Source organism: Malania oleifera, chromosome 9, assembly GCF_029873635.1.
Source record: "Malania oleifera isolate guangnan ecotype guangnan chromosome 9, ASM2987363v1, whole genome shotgun sequence".
NCBI classification, from domain to species: domain Eukaryota; kingdom Viridiplantae; phylum Streptophyta; class Magnoliopsida; order Santalales; family Ximeniaceae; genus Malania; species Malania oleifera.
Genome location: NC_080425.1, coordinates 32,957,361 through 32,976,347, shown reverse-complemented (window position 1 = coordinate 32,976,347; position 18,987 = coordinate 32,957,361). Strand labels below are relative to the sequence as shown.

Sequence of the window (18,987 nt, the reverse complement as noted above, 5' to 3'; positions counted from 1 at the left end):
ACTCTGTGAAATGATTATTATTGGTATCGTGTGACTTCAATTAATTAAGTATTTATGGTAAAGTAGATTACTCCCCCCGAGGGCTTGTTGAGTAAGGCGAGTACTCTAGTAATTATTTGTGGATACAAGAGTAGAGGGAAACCACTTGTATGGGCGGGTGACTTCTCTATTCTCGGAAACTTTACCTGGATACATAACCCAAGGGCTTATTGAGAAAGGTGAGTGCAGCAGAGGGAATCTACTTGTGTGGATGGGTAGACTTCTTTATTCTCGGGAATTATTAGTAAAAATAATTATGCATGTGGGCATGTGATTGGGTGATAGAGAAATTGACAATGCACGTAACATAGAATAATCAAAAATCTAAAATCTAAAAGTGATACACAATAGAGGCAGGGACACAGACACAGACAAACCTTTGCTGATACCGTTGACATTAACCGCAAACGCACACCTTTGCTGCATCCAAACAAATCATTTGGAAAAGACCCTTCTACTTGCGCAGATCATGCAACATTCTCACCCCAAAAATATTGTAATAATCTCTGATGGGTTTGCTTCCAAAAACCCTTGAATCTCTTTCAGCGCATAAATGGCTGGTTGCTACAAGTAACAGTTAGCACTTGATCAAATCGAGGAAATTGCCCTCACAGAATTAGGTATTGAAGCACTTACAAATGCTATGTAAATGTAACAGACGCCACCATAGGAGTGACATAACTAGATATCGTTGGCGAAGTCATACATATCAAGCATTAGACCTTGAACACCATTCTACAATGAGCACATATTTCACAGCAAATTGTTAAAAAAAATGTTTTAACAGAAACAATGCCCTAAATATTGGATTATGTTGTGATCAATGTGCCATTCTATAGAGCGACAAATGATCAAAATAGTTCATTAAAATGATAATTTACATTAGAAATACTTACTTACAGAATAAATAAAAAGTTCAAAAGAAATCTGAATAAACTGAGTTTCTAAGATGTTTTGATCGTAAAAGAGTATGCCATGAACAATGTGCAATGATTTAGGTAAGGAAACATCCATGTGAGAAGTTGTGCAAGTGAGAGTGGCATAAGTGGATCGTGTATGAAGAGTTTATCAGGGAAAAAAATTGTTTTCACGTGACAAATGCTCACAATGACCAAAAACTTCTTGAAAATTGAAAAATAAAAAATTGTCATTGACTGAACAAAAGTGTAAAAACAAGCATAATACAAAGCAGAATAGATTCTGAGGGGCATATATTCCCAAAACAACTAAAGACAACAGTTGAAATTATATAAAAAATTTGCTTTCGGAAGCATAAAAAATACTTCCAAAAAGCAACCCAGATGGCGAAAAACCAAAGGAAGAAAAACGAATATTACATTGAGCTGATTGCTAACTGAATCTTCTTGGTTCCTGGGAGAAACAAGAACAGGTCCCATCGCGGGCTTCGCCCTTGAAAGAGAGTAGGAGTTGTGAGTCGTCAGCCATGAATACCGATTGAAAGGTAGACTGTTCGCCTAATCAATCATCTGACCACCCATATCAGTACAACCCACTCATAAACAAAATATTCATCACGGTTCGCGCATTAGATAATCGGAGATTGAGATCAGAACATAGAGAAATCACAGACCTTTGATGTGGGTTCCAGTGGCCGGATCCGGGTACATTTGGGCCAAGTATTCCCGTTTGCATCGCAAGTTTCGCATTGTAAGCCGTTGTCGCAGTCGCCGTCCGAAGCACATGTCTCTCCCAACTGATTCAGGGACGATAACCATGAGATGAAAATTATAAACTTAAAAAAAAAATGGGGGAAAAAAAAATTCAAGAATCGATGAAGAGAAAGACGGGAGATGACAGTGATACCTTGAGAGAGGGCGAAGAACAGGGGAAGAGACACAGTGCGAGAAATAGGAGTTGGGTGGGGAAATTCCTCAGGAATCGATTAGGTCTCTGCAAGTAAAGAATGCAAATACATGAGAGAGAGAGAGAGAGAAAGAGAAAGAGAAAGAGAAAGATAAATATAACAGGGATGATGGCATGCCTGCATTTTTTATTTTCTATGATCGGAGACGCAGTTAGGGGCGGCGGTGATGGTTTTTCAAGAGGGTTTCGGGGGTGGCGACGGAGTAATAGAGTGGGACGGTGGGAATGGAGGGAGGAGAAGAATGAAAGTTGGGGAAAGAAGAGACCGCGCGAGGGAGAAGGAGGCAGGAGGAGAAAGAACAAATTTGGGGAAAGTGTGGGAATTTAAGATTTCGAGCATCAGTGACGGTTTCAAAACCGTCACTAATACCCTTAACTATTTTTTTTTATAATTTTTTTAAATAAAAACACTAGTAGTGACGATTTCAAAACCGTCACTAATACTCCCTTATTAGTGACGGTTCTCCCAAACTGTCGCTAATACCCTTAACTATTTCTTTTTTAATATTTTTTAAATAAAAATACTAGTAGTGCGGTTTCAAAACTGTCACTAATACCCCATTATTAGTGACGGTTCTCGCAAACCGTCACTAATACCCATAACTATTTCTTTTTTAATATTTTTTAAATAAAAATACTAGTAGTGACGGCTTTGAAATCGTCACTAATACCCCATTATTAGTGACGGTTCTCCCAAACCGTCACTAATATTCTTAACTATTTCTTTTTTAATATTTTTTAAATAAAAATACTAGTAGTGACGGCTTCAAAACCGTCACTAATACCCTTAACTATTTTTTTAAAATTTTTTTTTAAATAAAAACACTAGTAGTGACGGTTTCAAAACCGTCACTAATACTCCCTTATTAGTGACGGTTCTCCCAAGCCGTCACTAATACCCTTAACTATTTTTTTTTAATATATTTTAAATAAAAACACTAGTAGTGACGGTTCCAAATCGTCCCTAATACCCCCTTATTAGTGACGGTTCTCCCAAACCATCACTAATACCCTTAACTATTTTTTTTTAATATTTTTTAAATAAAAATACAAGTAGTGACGGTTTCAAAACCTTCACTAATACCCCCTTATTAGTGACGGTTCTCCCAAACCGTGACTAATACCCTTAACTATTTCTTTTTAATATTTTTTAAATAAAAACACTAGTAGTGACGGTTCCAAAACCGTCACTAATACCCCCTTATTAGTGACGGTTCTCCCAAACCGTCACTAATACCCTTAACTATTTCTTTTTTAATATTTTTTAAATAAAAACACTAGTAGTGACGGTTTTGGACCGTCACTAATACCCCCTTATTAGTGACGGTTCTCCCAAACCGTCACTAATACCCTTAACTATTTCTTTTTAAAATTTTATTAAATAAAAACACTAGTAGTGATGATTTCAAAACCGTCACTAATACCCCCTTATTAGTGACAGTTCTCCCGAATCGTCACTAATACCCTTAACTATTTCTTCTTTAATATTTTTTAAATAAAAATACTAGTAGTGACGGTTTCAAAACCGTCACTAATACCCTTAACTATTTATTTTTTAATATTTTTTAAATAAAAACACTAGTAGTGATGGTTTTAAAACCGTCACTAATACCCTAAAATCGTCGCTAATATTTTCTTGAAAAAATTTCTGCGCAAAAATTATTTACTGCGATGTTTTTAGTAATGAAAGTACCAACTTTTAGAGACGAAATTGAATTTGTCACTAATACTTTCGTCACTAAAAACCATTTTTTTTTTTTTGTAGTGAATGGTGCGGTTATGAATGCGTTTTCTTGACTGTTACGGGTGGTGAAATATGATTATATGTGTATTTTGTAATTATAATAAACACTTTAACCACACACTATTGTAAATTCTTTTTTCCTTACTAAGAGGTGTCTCATCCTATCAATTTATCAATCTTTTCAGGTCTTCTAGGTGATCGAGCTTAGAAAGCTCTAGGGCGGGGTAGTGTTGTGAGTAAATAAAAAGAACAGATATGTTGACTTAACTGGACTTTTCAATCCTGTTTTGATGATAACAAAATGAAGGATGCTTTAACATATGATGTTAAGTGATGCGTTTTAGGTAAAAGAACTCTCAAGGTTGATAAGTTGAAGCTCAATGTTAATCTAGTGAAAGCGCCTCAGAATATTGAAGGCAATGAATAACAAATAAAGAAGCTTAAGGGCAAGCAAACCCAAAGTCAAAAGTAAACCTCAAAAGGCCGAAGGAGGCTGAAGGATTTAAGAAGACCATAATTAGAAGAACTGTTGTAAGTACTTCAAAACCAAGTGTCATTTAGATATGTGAAGCTCTTATAAAATCAAAAGAAACTAAGAAATACTTTGTTTTAAAGAGCCTAAAACATGTTTTTGAAATTAAAGTAACAAAGGTCTTAAAGGAAGGAAAGTGTTCAAAATAAAAAGTGAGTTTCTGATAAGCAGTGCACCTGACAGATGACTGTCTGTCTATGGATAGACGACTGGCAAGTTAAAGAGTTTAATAAAAGTATTCTGGGTTTAAATTTTAACTATAACAAATGACTGCCATGTCATGGCAGACGACTGTCACGTGGAGCAAATTTTAGATTTCAAAGGGAAGCTTCTTTTAAAATTTTGAATTTCAAAATTTAATCAACAATTTTAATGTTTTTTCAAAGTTTACCAAATTTGATGTAAATGTTGATCTTTCAAAATTTTGAAATTCAAAATTTAGTCAACAAATTAAATGTTTTTTCAAAGTTTACCTAATTTGATGTGGAAGTTGATCTTTTAAATTGCCTATAAATACCTCTTTGGGTAATGAAAAAACATAATACAAGAAAACACAAGAAAAGAGAGAAATCAGACAAAATTTGAAATTCATCTTGTGTTGAAATTCTTCTGAAGTTCTTCTCTGCTCACATCTTTTGCTGGAGAGGAATTCTACAATTCTGGTCGATTGAAAATATCAAAGTTTGGTTCCGGGTTGCAATTCCATTTCTCTTTTAAACGAACCATTGAATTTATATTATATTCTTGTAGATTGTGACGATTCCAGGTTTGCTGGATCGTTGGCTAGGCGAGGGATTATCGCTTAGAGAGGTGCTGCTCTAGCCTTCTGAAGGAGTGTATAAAGGTATTGTTCCACCCGGTAAAGGAATAGGTTTAGTGAATCCTTTGGTGGTTTTGCCAAAGGTGAGGACGTAGGCTGTGTTGAAGCCGAACCTCGTAAAATCCTATGTCTCACTCTCTCTTTCCCTTACTCTTTATTTTCAGCATATTTATATTGCGTGGATGGTTTAAATTTGAAATCATATACACTACGTTTATTTGGAAATCAAACAAACTAAAAGTTTAATTTTGATTTGGGTTGCGGAAACCGAAAGGGAGTACGTTGGTTAAACCATACCTTGCGAAAACCATACGGGAGTAAGTTACTTGGTTAAAACACCTAAAGAAAATTAACTAAGAGTTTATTTGAATTCTGAATTTTGGGAAGAGTGTGGATGTGTGGTTGCAAATCATATAAAAGAAGCAAATTTATTTTAACAAGCATATCATTCAACTACAAGGCTTTATTCATATTTATAAGGCATACATAAACAAACAACCATCCTAATTTCTTACTACTGTATATCTTAATTTTGGTTTGGTTGTTTGCCTTCAAATTGTGTTTGGTTAGTTTGGATAGTGTGGTTAATTGAAAGGTTGATTGGTGATTTAGTTGTTTAAATGCTTGTGTTGTTGATTGTATAAAAGAAACCAAGCTATTGTGTGTTTGACAAATTAAACAAACAATAAAAGAATTAGATAAACAATAAAAGAAGTTAAGTATTCTTAAAAGGAATTAAAAAGAAAGTTTTTAAATTCCCAATTCACCCCCCTCTTGGGAAGCTATCCTAATTTCAAGATATGTATAATTTTATGTTTAATTATTCTGGTCATGTGATATGGAGGATATGGTTGTAATTTTATGGGTTTGCTTATGTAAATATAGAACTCTGGTATTATGTTTGAAGTCGTTTCAAATTATTTAAGTTGTGTGAATGGTATCACAGACGCGTGTTGGTCTCATAACACTCCGGGCCCTATATGGCGGGTTCGGGGCATTACATATATAGTTTCATGTATAGTTATGCATACATAGTCATCTTTAATGGGTCAGTAATTGCATTCCAATTGTTTGTAAAACCGGTGTGTCAAGATGGCAAATTTAAATGTTGACTTTTTGAGTCCGATCTCTGTTTTAATGTTGACAAAACACTAGTATCTTATGTGTGTTTAAGTATGTGAATTGGTCTAAATTTCAGCACACATAAGATCAAGGGATTTGAAAGCCAGATGAAAAACCAAGATCATATGTATTTGACGCATTCCATGAATGAGCAAAGAAGAAGAAGAAGACTGTTTAAATTGTAAATGCATTTTTATTTTGATTTGGTCTGTAATATAATGCGGTCAAACGATGCTAGATTTTTAGCCTTAATTCAAAAGCTTCGACCGTAGGGAACCGAACAAGGACCATAGCTAACCTTAGGGCCAAAATTGGATTTTCACTTGCCTTGGTTGACCGACCATCGCAAGGTCATTTGACCTCGGTCGACCGAACTAAGAAAGTTGACCAAAGTCAAAGCTTCGGTCGACTGAACCCGAAGTAGTACAAAAGCCTCGGTTGACTGAACTAACCAGAATTCAACATGTTTACTTCGCTCGGTTGACCATTTTGAAATGAATGTGTCTTCCACGATTGGCCAAACTCACACGTGTCTGACCCCCAGTAACTTGGTCGATCGAACTCATAGTTCAAAGTGGTCACGGTCGACCGAACCTTATGAATGGTCAATCGAATCTCGACCTATGTCGATCGAGCCTCGAAGGGTTTGAAATCGCCCTAAGACAGTCGACCGAACCTATGGTTGACTGAATCTTGAATATGGTCGACTGAACCTCTCGGGTTGGTCAATTTTTTACCTCATGTAAATGAAATTAATTTTAATTAAACATCATTAATCTTTCTCTAAAATGATCTCCATGTCCCCAACGGTCATTTTTTCACCCAAGTCTATATATACCCCTTCATAACTCAAAATTAGCAAGATGATTAGTTAGAAAATCCTCTAAAATTTCTATATCATATTTTCATCTTCCTAAACTAGTTTTTCATCCTCTCTTTGTTATTTATTTGAAAAATCATTTTCAAGAGAGTATTCTTCATCTTGGGCATTTTATTTTTTACAAAGTGTACTACTTATCCTCTCATATCTCATTCTTTTTAAAATCATTATCTTGAGAGTAAATCTTAAGTTTTCTCCATATATTTTCATTGATAAACATCTTTGGAGAAAAACTATTTCTTGCTTGTGAACCTTGCACATCCATTGCAAGATTCAAAGACTCACTTGCTTGTACTTGCAAGGTTATTTTGGAGGGATTTATTATTTGGATTAAAATCTTTGAGCGCTTATTATAATTATCTTTATACAAAGGTTATTTTATGAGAAAATCACCATACTTACATTGAACTTATTTTCATATCATACGTGAATGCATATTGAGCTTATTGGTGTACACATCAGCTTGTTTTAAAAGTAATTTATTTGTACACAAATATTTTATTGGTTGTATTCCGACGTGTGGTCAGAAGAGGGAGACTTGCCCTGTGAAAAGTCCTGGACTAGTTTAGACCCGACAAAGAGAACTAGGTGCACCATCCTAGTAAGGTGTTGTATTAAGCCTCACTCCACCCATTAAGCGAGTCATAGTGGAATCCTCTTGCTTTTAGCTTGAGGTGGGGACGTAGGCAGTATTGGCCGAACCCCGATAACATATTTGGTGTAGCTTTTATTTTTCCACAATTTATTTTCTGCACCTGCATGTTTTTATTTATAGCTCTGATAGTTTTACTAATATGCATAGAATGATTGATAATACTGAGATTTGTTTATTAGGTTAAATATTTGGTTAGTAGTTCATCTGTGTTATTGGGGAATGCTTAGATGACCCTAGTTTGTGTTATCCTGTTGTTGATTAGTTGACCTAGGAAGGAAATTTTTTAAATACCCAATTCACCCCCCTTATTGGGAATACACCAATTCCAACATTAAAGATTTTGGATTCTAGCATTGATCAAAATAAGACGATCTCTCTATCCTAGTCCAAAGGTTCAAGTCATGAGAACCCGTTGCCCGATCATAAGATAAATGTAGCAAACGTCATCGAGTTGGAGGATTGATTGATATTCAACTTTAGAAGTAAGCTCACATGATACAGAAGTGATGGTGGAAAGTCAGTCATGTGTTTGATCACTTAAGGGTGATAACAAGAGAAATACATCCATAAATCTTTTTTTTAAAATTATTTTGAATTTGAATGAAATAAAAATGCATATGAGTGTCATCTCATCCCGTCCTCCTCAAACCATCACCATGTGCTAAATTTTGTCCATTTTTGCTTGCATTTTGTGTAAGTGACATAGGAAATAGTTTTGTCAGTACAAAGGACTTGGAGCCATTATTTGGTTTTGGGAGTCTATTCAATGGGGCGAAAAAAAAGGCCTCCAAACTAGAGCTTTTGTAAGGATCCCACTTCAAGATACTGTCAAGGAGCTTGGTTGGGATATGAATTTAAAAGTGATAAAGAGTCATAGGAGAAGTAGATAGAAATGACTTATCATACTTTGCCATATGTTTGCTTGATGAAATAGATAAACAAAGTCTCCTGTCTTTATTATCTAAATTATGATTGGTGTCTTAAGAGTTATATTCTAATCAAATGAGGGGTGACCATCTTTGGTCGACCAATATCCCTAAAAAGAACCAAATATTAATTTACCATTTGCTAACCCATTTGAGCTTGAGTGTTAAACTAATTTTTCTTAAAAGTCAATTCACTAGAAATTTAACCTGGGTTTGTGTCTCCTAGTGTTTGACAAGTCATTTGAGGCAATGGTCACTACCAAAAGGATGGCAGGCATCTGTTACCCAAAATAAATTTAAAAGAAAAATAAGTCTCTTACTAGTCCTTTTGATCTTGAAAAATTCAATTCTTGGAATAAGCCGTCAAAGGATCACACCCCACACTTGGGTAGTTTTGAAAAGGACAATCTCAAATGGAGTTCAAATGAAAATGAAGTTATGATTCCTTTGTAAGAGGAAAAGCAAAAGTTGCAGTAAAAAGAAGAAGAAGAGGAAGAAGAAGAAGAAAGAGGGAAAAAATAATAAGAATGAAGGAAATAAGGGGACATGCTTCATATGTGATCTTTGACCAATGATTACCTTTGATAAGATCGACAATTTTGAGCCTTACTAAACCTATTTCTTCTATACCCTATTCCCCTCAGCCTATATTACGATCCAAATGAAAGTTGTTACTAGATTGGAATATATTGTTGTTTCAAATGAATTGTCAGACTCGCTGTTGAGTTTGAACTATGTAATAACCTGATCCTAAAAAGGTACATAGGCATCTTATTCAAATAACAAGTTTGGTCAATACTTTGTGAATACTGCGCCACAAACTAGGGCAGAAAATTTTATTATGGAATGAGATTTTTGAGCCTTAGTTTCCTTATTCTTGTTGAAATCTAAATCCTTAGCCTACATTTCGTCTCGCATATTAAAGTCTACCCTAAGATTGAAATATTGATCAAACTACTTAATGAGACACCAATTATAACTCAAGATAGAAAGTTCGAAATAAGTCGTGGAATACCAAGCAAGAAGGTATCTTGGAATGGAGAAGTTATGTTTGTTGCCAAAGGAGGCTGATAAAAAAAGAAGAAGATGTTTACCCATCGATGTGATTCCTTAAGTTCGTAGCAAAGTTGCATCAGCATCAAAGTACTGATAAAATTGTCTCATGTTAAACAAACACAGAAAATCACGCAAAAACAAGTAAGTTTGAGCATTCCATTCATATCCCTAATGAGATTGAGTTATTTGATTGCATATTTATTTATTTAAATTTTGAATTGATTTTAAAACATTAAGGAGGCAATTTATAACGAAGGTCCTTGTTAAAGGCAAGATGGACAGAATCCGTCACAAATGAATTTACTGGGGCTGATGTCATGCCAAGTTTTAGGGAACAAATTCAAGGACATTCATGTCAGATTGGAATTAAAACAATATGGCCAATATTAGATTTTGGTTTGTTGATTACAGGTGCGTTGGAGAAAGAAAGTTTGCACATCATTATGCATTTCATGCATTGCATAAAAAAATGCATACATGTCCTCATATCATACAACATGCATACATATTCCCATATTCTAGCATCATAAGTAGCAACATGCATACATAACATAGCATCATTCTCAGTCACTCTCATCTCATTATATAGGCTTTATATATTTCCTTTCATCGCTGCTTAATCAATCATTCTCTTGTTAAGTCCAAATACTAGGGCACCGACCTAGGTCCCAAGAATCGCCATCACCTGCTTTGAAATTAGGGCACCGTCTTCCAGGTCCAAATCATGTTGTCTACTGTAGAGACCCGAGAAAATAAAATAATAAAAGAAATGTAAAAAAGTGATTTTTTGGATGGAAAATGAGGAAATTGGTGATGATTTTTGGAGGAGCCAGAAAATTGGCGACGATTTTGGTTTTACCGAGGTGCGGTAACGGGTAAACGGTTAAAATCAGGCCGGTTAAATGGAAAATCAACGATGGTTTTTTGAGAACCGGAGAAAACCAACGACGATTTTCTCTGCAGTGGGCGTATATCAAAGTCCCGCGAACGTTTTTTCATTTAACCACATAAATTCTCTCTCTCTCTCTCTCTCTCTCTCTCTCTCTCTCTCTCTCTCTCATATAACCCATGAACCCCTCTCTTTCTTTCTTTGATTCTAACTCCATTTAAGCTTGGATTGACGATTAGGAATCACCAGAGGTTCTTCGGAAGATTCTCTACAACGTACACAGAGCATATTTTCAAGTTGGGGTTCCAGGGCACCATCCCAAAATTAGGGTAAGTGGTGTATTTTAGGATTTTAAAGTTAATTTGGAGTATATGAAATGTTGGAGGTGTTAAATGGAAGTTATTTTGGGAGTTGTGTTGAATAATTTGGGAAAAATGTGTATTGTAGGTTTTTGGGCTACGAATGCCGAAGGGCATAAAAAATTGGGTGTTTAGTGGACTTCTCAGTAAGTTAGGTAAAGGGAATAAATTATAGCAGTCTATTTCTGAAAATTATGGGTTGAAAAATATGGGAAATGGTAATATGTTAGTTTACCTGAAATTTATTATGATATAAATATCAGAAGAAATTTGTGTGTCGTATGATTTGGATTGGAATACATTTGAAATTAAGTTGAATGATTTACATTGAAATTATGAGATTATGAGATGTGAAATGATATATGGGATTTGAAATGTGGAAAAATGATGAAAGTGAAATACTCTGGAAAATGTAACTACTGAGAAATTATGAAACGTGAAATATGGAAATGTGTATTGAGAATCATTAAATTATGTGAAATGAAATATGTATATGTTATTATGAAATGAAATGAATTTTGGAATGATAAAATGAGTTGAGAATACTAGATATGTGAATATTGTAATGTAAAATTTAGCAATACTGATATATGAATGTGATATGAGTATACTGAAAATGTGAACATTGCAATGATAATACTGCAATGAGAATAATAATATGTGAATATTGGCATGAGAATATGAAATGTGAAATGAAAATATTGCAATGTTAATTCTGCAGTATGAAAATGAGAAATGTGAATATGAGAAGTATGATTATGAGAAATGTGAATATGTGAAATGTAAATATTGCAATGCAAAATTCTATAATATGAATACTGAATGGTGAGAATTGAAATATGTGAAATTCTGAGATATGAGTACAGACATGTGAATGATGAAATGTCAATACCACATAATGATTGTTGGTATGTGGCAATGATAACCCTAATGGACGGATATGGAAACCCTAATGATGGGTAGTGATATTGAGCACGGTACCATTGCTAGTGGTGTTAGTGCAATGACACAGACTTGTGGAGCGTGTGGCGTGATAGTAGACTGAGCTGTATAGGAGAGTTGTTGTGCCCCCTAAGTCCGGATCAGGGTTTTTGGTCGGTCAGTCATACTACAAACACGAGATATATGATGATATTTTGACCTAATCGGGTCAGCCAACCGGGGTTAGGTCCAGCTTTCGGGCCGCACAACCTTATTCATGGGGGGAAGCATGACATGGAGCGATATCCTCAAGGCAACCATGAGTATAGACACGGATATATTGGTTATGGTGATACTCATGAGCTTGATATGGAAATGAAAATGAAAAGGAAATGATAATGGAAATGGAAATGAAATGAGAATGGAAACAAGAAAGAAAATGATAAATAAAATTGTGTGAGTTAAAAAATAATTGAAGCGAAGTAAAACACATCGCCTGAGGGCTTACTAAGTAAGGTGAGTGCTCTAATAAGTTTCAGTTGTAACTGAACCTGAGTTAATCGGGTTAGGTTGCGAACGATACCAGGGTAGAGGGAAGCTACTTGTATGGGTGAGTAAGCTTCCCTATTCTCTGGAACTTCGCCGGTAAACTTGGGTTATGAACGAATGATTTTAGAAATGGAAGTAAAAGCTTATGAAAGCTTGTATTGTATATTTATATGATTATGATTATGGAAATTGTATATTTTCTTAGAAGATATTGTTACCGAACAAATATATGTTATGTTATAATGAATCTCATACTAGCACATGCTGTAAATAATTTATTCCATCTTATTGAGATGTGTCTCACCCAATCATTTAAGTATTTTAGGAAACCGAGATAGACCTGGTGATAAAGCTCCGGGATAGAGGGGAGTATATACCCTGGATAGACAAGGTGAGTGTTTTGAGCTAGGGAGGTTCGATTCCCCTAAAGTTTTTGTGGTTGACTTGTATATTTGGATGGTAGTACTCTGGTATGTGTATTTATTGTGGTATGTATATATTTGAAATGACTTTCGCTATTAGGGTTGTGTATACGAGTATGAATGTATACCCGGTACCCACTTTCGGGTTGGGTTATGTATTATGGTATTAGTGGTTGACGTGGCCGATATGTGGATATATGTGTTAATTATATGGGAAAAAAATGGTATGAAAATCGGGGCGTCACATCTACTCTAACATTGGAGCATCGACCCTCCATCCCAAAATTAAGATCCATTCCAACTTTTTCAATGCTAACCCTTTGCGGGTCTTGTCAATGTTAACCCTTCGCGGGTCCTGTCAATGTTAACCCTTCGCGGGTCCTTTCAATGTCAGCTATTCGCGGATCCTTTCAATACTAACCCTTCGCGGGTCCTGTCAATGTTAACCTTTTGTGGATCCTTTTAATGTTAACCCTTTGCGGGTCCTTTCAATGCGGCGGGTCCTTTCAATGCTAACCCTTTGTGGGTCCTTTCAATGCTAACCCTTTGCGGGTCCTATCAATGTTAACCCTTCACGAGTCCCTGTCAATGTTAACCCTTCGCAGGTTCTTTCAATGTTAACACTTCCTAGGTTCTTTCAATGTTAACCCTTCACGGGACCTTTCAATGCTAACCCTTCGCGGGTCCTTTCAATGTTAACCCTTCGCGGGTCTTGTCAATGTTAACCCTTCGCAGGTCCTTTCAATATTAACCCGCTAACCCTTCACGGGTCCTTTTAATGCTAACCCTTTGCGGGTCTTGCCAATGTTAACCCTTCGCGGGTCCTTTCAATGCTAACCATTCGCGGGTCTTTTCAATGTTAACCCTCCGCGGGTCCTTTCAATGCTAACCCTTCACGGGTCCTTTCAATGCTAACCCTTCACAAGTTTTGTCAATGTTAACCCTTCGTGGGTTCTTTCAAGGTTAACCCTTCATGGGTCCTGTCAATGTTAACCCTTCGCAGGTCCTATCAATGGTAACCCTTCGCGGGTCCTTTCAATGTTAACCCTTCATGACACCTGTCAATGTTAACCCTTTGTGTGTCCTTTCAATGTTAACTATTCGCGGGTCCTTTCAATGTTAACCCTTCATGGGTCCTTTCAATGCTAACCCTTTGGGGGTCCTTTCAAGGTTAACCCTTCGCGAGTTTCGTCAATGTTAACCCTTCATGGGTCCTTTCAGTGTTAGCCCTTCGTGGCTCCTTTCAATGTTAACTCTTCGCGGGTCCTGTCAATGCTAACCTTTTGCGGGTCTTGTAAATTCCTAGTCCTTGATGCTAACCCTTTGCAGGTCTTGAAAGTTTCACCTCTGTCAGTGCTAACCCTTCGCGGGTCATATCAAAGCCAATCTGTCGAAAGTCAATCTGCTTAGGTCCCCAGGAAAGTTCCTCACTTGTCAATATCCTAGAGAAGCTTGCCAACATTCCTATGCTGCCTTAATCACTCCTGTCCATCAATGATAGTTGGAAGCAAGTATGTTGGCCTAACAAGGCTTATGAATCTTATTTTGATGATAACAAATCAAGAGAATTTAACATGTTTTGGTTAAAGTGATGATGTTTCAAGAAACAAGCATATCAGTTTAAGATCAAGGTGATCATAAGTCTTTATTGAAAGTTTACATTCCAAAGAAGTGATCAGATAAAAGCTTAATTGTTCAAAGAAGAACAAAATTGATGCAAGCTTAAAGAATATTGAAGTTCAAGGTCAATATGGACTCAAAGAAAGACATACATGAAGACTTCGCATTTAGAATGTTTTTAAGCCTTAAAGTCTTATGTAAGTATTTCAATTAAAAGTCAATATGGATGCTTTGAAGCTCATTAGGATTAATTATAGACTTAGAGACCAAATTTTGAAAAACCCTGGAAAATATCTTCAAAATACTTAAAGTAATTTGGCTAGTAAAAGCTCATAAAATTTTTTGGAAACAAACAATATAAAAGCATGAATTTTTGTCTGTCCAGGCGGCTAACCCATTCTGGTTAGGCGACTCACATTTATGTTGAATTAATTTGAGAAGACAAAATAGACCCAATCGACTGAGCCCTGTGAGTCCAGGTGACTGAACCCATTCTAACTTTGAAATTTCACTGAAATTCAAAGTCTAGGCGACTGACCCCAACAAGTCCAGTTAACTAAACTTCGTAACGTCTATTTTTAAACAGTGAAGAAAAGTTTCCAAATTAGATTTCTTGAACCCCAATCTTTGTAAAAACTTGGGAAACACTCAAAGAAACTTGAGGAACACGAAATAAATCCTTTTTAACTCTATAAATACATGGAAAACCAAAAGATTTTATACAACTACATACAATCAAGAATTACATTCAGCAATTAAGTCTTATTGCCAATACTCTTTAAAAGCTTTCTCGCTCGCACTCTTTGCTGAGATTTTACTGAGTCTTGCTGATCTATTCTCACCAATCTTTGCGCACATATACTAAGTTTTTCAATCAAAGAAAGAAGATCTCGGTGATAAATTTTATGACCTTCAATTCAATTCCTTATTGATATATTAAATTGAAGTATATTAGTTGTGCTTTAACTTGTACTAATCAACTCTATTTTAAGGGTGATCTTTGTACACAAGAATTGTTTTTTTATTTATTTTTTTAACGGATCAGGATTGTTGAAATGTTGGATTACCAAGTGTGGGGGTATCGCTTGGAGAGGAGGGCTCCATCCTACTTGAAGGAGTGTGTAAATGGTTTGCTCCGCCTGGTTAAAGGAGTGATATAGTGAAATCCTTTGGTGGTGTGCCTAAGGCGAAGACGTAGGCGGGTATAGCCGAACCTTATAAAAATATCGATGTCACTCTCTTCCCTATTCTCTTTTAAATTTTAGCACATATAAACTGCGTGGATGCTTATCTAAATTGCTGAAAATTATTTTGTGATTGGAAATTGCGGAAACCTTGAATAAAGGGGAGTACGTTGATTGAACGTTGCGGAAACATTCTAAGGGAGTACGTTCATTATACATGTCATTCATTAGTTACAACTCAATATCAAAAGATTGAATCTTGGAAGCTTGCTGGAATTGTTATAGTATTTTATATTGTGAAACTTATCTTGATTGATTGAATTGACTTATTGAGTTTTGGTTTAATTTGTTGAAAGAAGTATTGAGAAACTTGCAAAGCATTCAAATTGATATACTCATTCATAAAGACTTAAAATTAAATTGATGCTTGGCTGAATTTGTGATTGAAATTCAAATCATACATGTGTGAAGGGTTGAGAAAGAATTGATAAAAGAGTTCAAAGAAAGTTTTAAATCCCAATTCACCCCCCTCTTGGGAGTACACCTTACTTTTCAAAGCATTACTTGATCAATCTGAAGGCATGAGTCAACCCTGTTGCCCGATCAAAATAGGTGTCTTTCATCTTTATAAGCTTGTTGCTAATGATAACATAGGGAAGCTCCTACTGTTACCTTTAAGCAACAAAACCTATAAAGAGGGGCAGCTGTAGACATCCCAATTTTAACTAGACCTTTCTGAGAAAATTCGGCACAGTAAAAAGTTGACTTTGTATCCCAGGAATGGGAGGATCAAATCGAGTCCCGATATTTTAAATTGAGTCCTGATATTTTTAAATTAAGTCCCAGTTTATTTTAAAATGGGCCTCAATATTTTAAATTGAGTCCTAATATTTTTAAATTGAGTCCTGGTAATTTTTAAATTGAGTTTCAACACTTTTTAAACCGAGTTCCAGATATTTTCAAAATAGAGTCCTTTTATTTCTTAAATCGAATCCTTTAAATTTGAAATTGAGTTTTTTGTTCAATCAAGGTCCGTTTAATTTTAAATTGAATCTTTTAATTTTAAAATTAGGTCTTTTAATTTTTAAATTGAGATCGATTTTTGAGACCTTTTTATTTTTTTTAATTAAGCCGTTTTTATTTTGATGTCCAGATCCTCTTTATTTCCGAGAATTTAAGCTTACTTTTTTTCACTGGCATTTCTCTAGTAATAGGAATAATGGGCTTTAAGGGGGCGGCTACTCCATATTTTTTAGGGTTTTTAAAGTTTTATAAAAGGGGGCTATCTCTTCCACTCACGGAGGTGGTTGGGGGGCACCATCATCTTATTCACTCATGCCCAACAGCATCACGGTGCTCTTATCCCTCCACCATGGCCAGCCCTCTCTCATTCTCTCTTACTCGCATTAGTCACCCATAGCGGCGGCACAACCCCTTTCTCTCACTCTCTCCATTGTCTCTTCTCTCCCTCTCCTTATAGTCGACCATCTCTCTCACACCTAATCGTCACCATCCTCCGACCACCTTCTTCCACGATCCACCCTCATCACCCACGTTCCTCCGACCACTTTCCATCTCAATCACCATCTCCCTCACATCCTCACGATACACACCCACACTGCTGTAGAGAAGAGAGTCGCAGCATCGCCATCGCCGTTCGCAAGTTCCCCATAGTAGGTAACCTCTAACCTGCAACCTAGACAGCCCAACACATCGTTGTTGTCATCCACGCCCCTCGCCGTCGCTGTCATCCACGCCCCTCGTCGTCGCTGTCACCCAAGTCGTTCGTCTCCGTCTCCACTGTCAGACCAGATTTGTTCATTCCCGCGGTTCTTCATCGTCTCCATCTTCGTCTCAACCACCGTTAGCTGCCCTACATCCGTGGTCAGGATGTTTGTCTTTACTCCGATAACTCTCTCACTTTCGGCCACACTCCACACCTTGCACACCACAATGCAGCCACCAATACCCTCGTGCGTGCGTTGTAAACACACACTCACACACACACACACACACACCTTGTTAACATACACCAAACTAGACCTGACAAAATGGATAAAAATCCCTTAATTCAAACCGCATTCGACCCGTTTTAACCGACTTATAATTATCCATTTGCTAAATGAGTCGAATATGGTTTTTCATTTTCATATCCGCCCCCTTAGCGGTCGGGTCAGGTTTATCCGCGCAGATATCCACCAACCTGCTTATAATATTGACCTAGGAAAGCCTAACAAGCTACAACATAGCCCAAACCCTTTAAGGCTTTAACCCACCCAGCCCAGTGAACCCACTACCCAAGTGCTCACATGGACACGGCCCATATGCCCTGCTCAGCTTAGTGCCTCACTTCCTCAGCCTCTAGCCCTCTCCCACAATCCCACTCCCAAGTCCCAGCCCAGCCCGACAGGCGACAACCTCACAAGTCACAAGTCACAAGACTCACAACCCCTATTCCATTTGAGATTTCGAGCCCTAGAATCACAACGACAACCTCACAAGTCACAACCCCTATTCCATTTGAGCCCTAGAATCACAAGCCCCTGAATCTGATCAACCAATAGCTGGAGCCTGGATTTTATTGCCAAGGAGTGCCGCTGCCCTATTCGATTCTCCACCATGAGCTACTGACGAGCCACAAGAATCTCTGTTCGGACTTCAGAGATCCAGAACGAGAGGAGAGAGTGAGAGGTGGAGGCCCTTCGAGCTTTAGTTCTGGCCTTTGTGAGTTTGTCGTGAACCCTTCAGGCTTAAACTAGCAGGGCTGCAGGAGCTTTTGCTACACAAACACAGCTACAGAATACCCTTCGGTCCCTTCGTAACTCGTAAGTATTCTTCTTCTTCTTTGGTTGTTCTACAGATCTAATAAATCTGTCATTAGGTTCTGGCACGACATTGGTATGTTCATGCTTCAGATATCTTCTACTTCAATAAAAAATTTAACATCCTTTTAACAAATGATCCACAACCAAATCTTGTATTATTGTTGGTACAACTTGGTAGCAACTTAATGTACTGAAAGAGTAAAAAACATATTGTGTTTGTGGTGGCCTAATCAAGTGTTGAGTCAGAGTATTGCATGTGAACTAGTTTGGTTAAAGAACATGTTGGAAGAAATTAGTTTTCCACATTCTAGAGTCCTAGACCTATGGAGATGATGTGAAATAATCAAGCTGCTATTCATATTCCTTCCAAGTTCCAACCCAATTTTCCATGAGCACAAAAAGCATACTGAAATTGATCGTCACTTTGTTTAGGAAAAAATTGCACAAAAGCTCATTACAACCACCCATATGAAGTTTGATTAGCAAATTGCAAATTTATTCATAAAAGCTTTGGGGTTTCTCATGTTAAATTCATTAGTCATAAGCTAGGAAAATTTATG

General features: G+C 36.6%; 1 pseudogene; it reads right to left on the bottom strand.

Annotated features, from left to right (window-relative positions):
* Positions 1 to 519: 519 nt before the first annotated feature.
* Positions 520 to 17,353, bottom strand: LOC131163416 (PI-PLC X domain-containing protein At5g67130-like; annotated as a pseudogene).
* Positions 17,354 to 18,987: the final 1,634 nt, after the last annotated feature.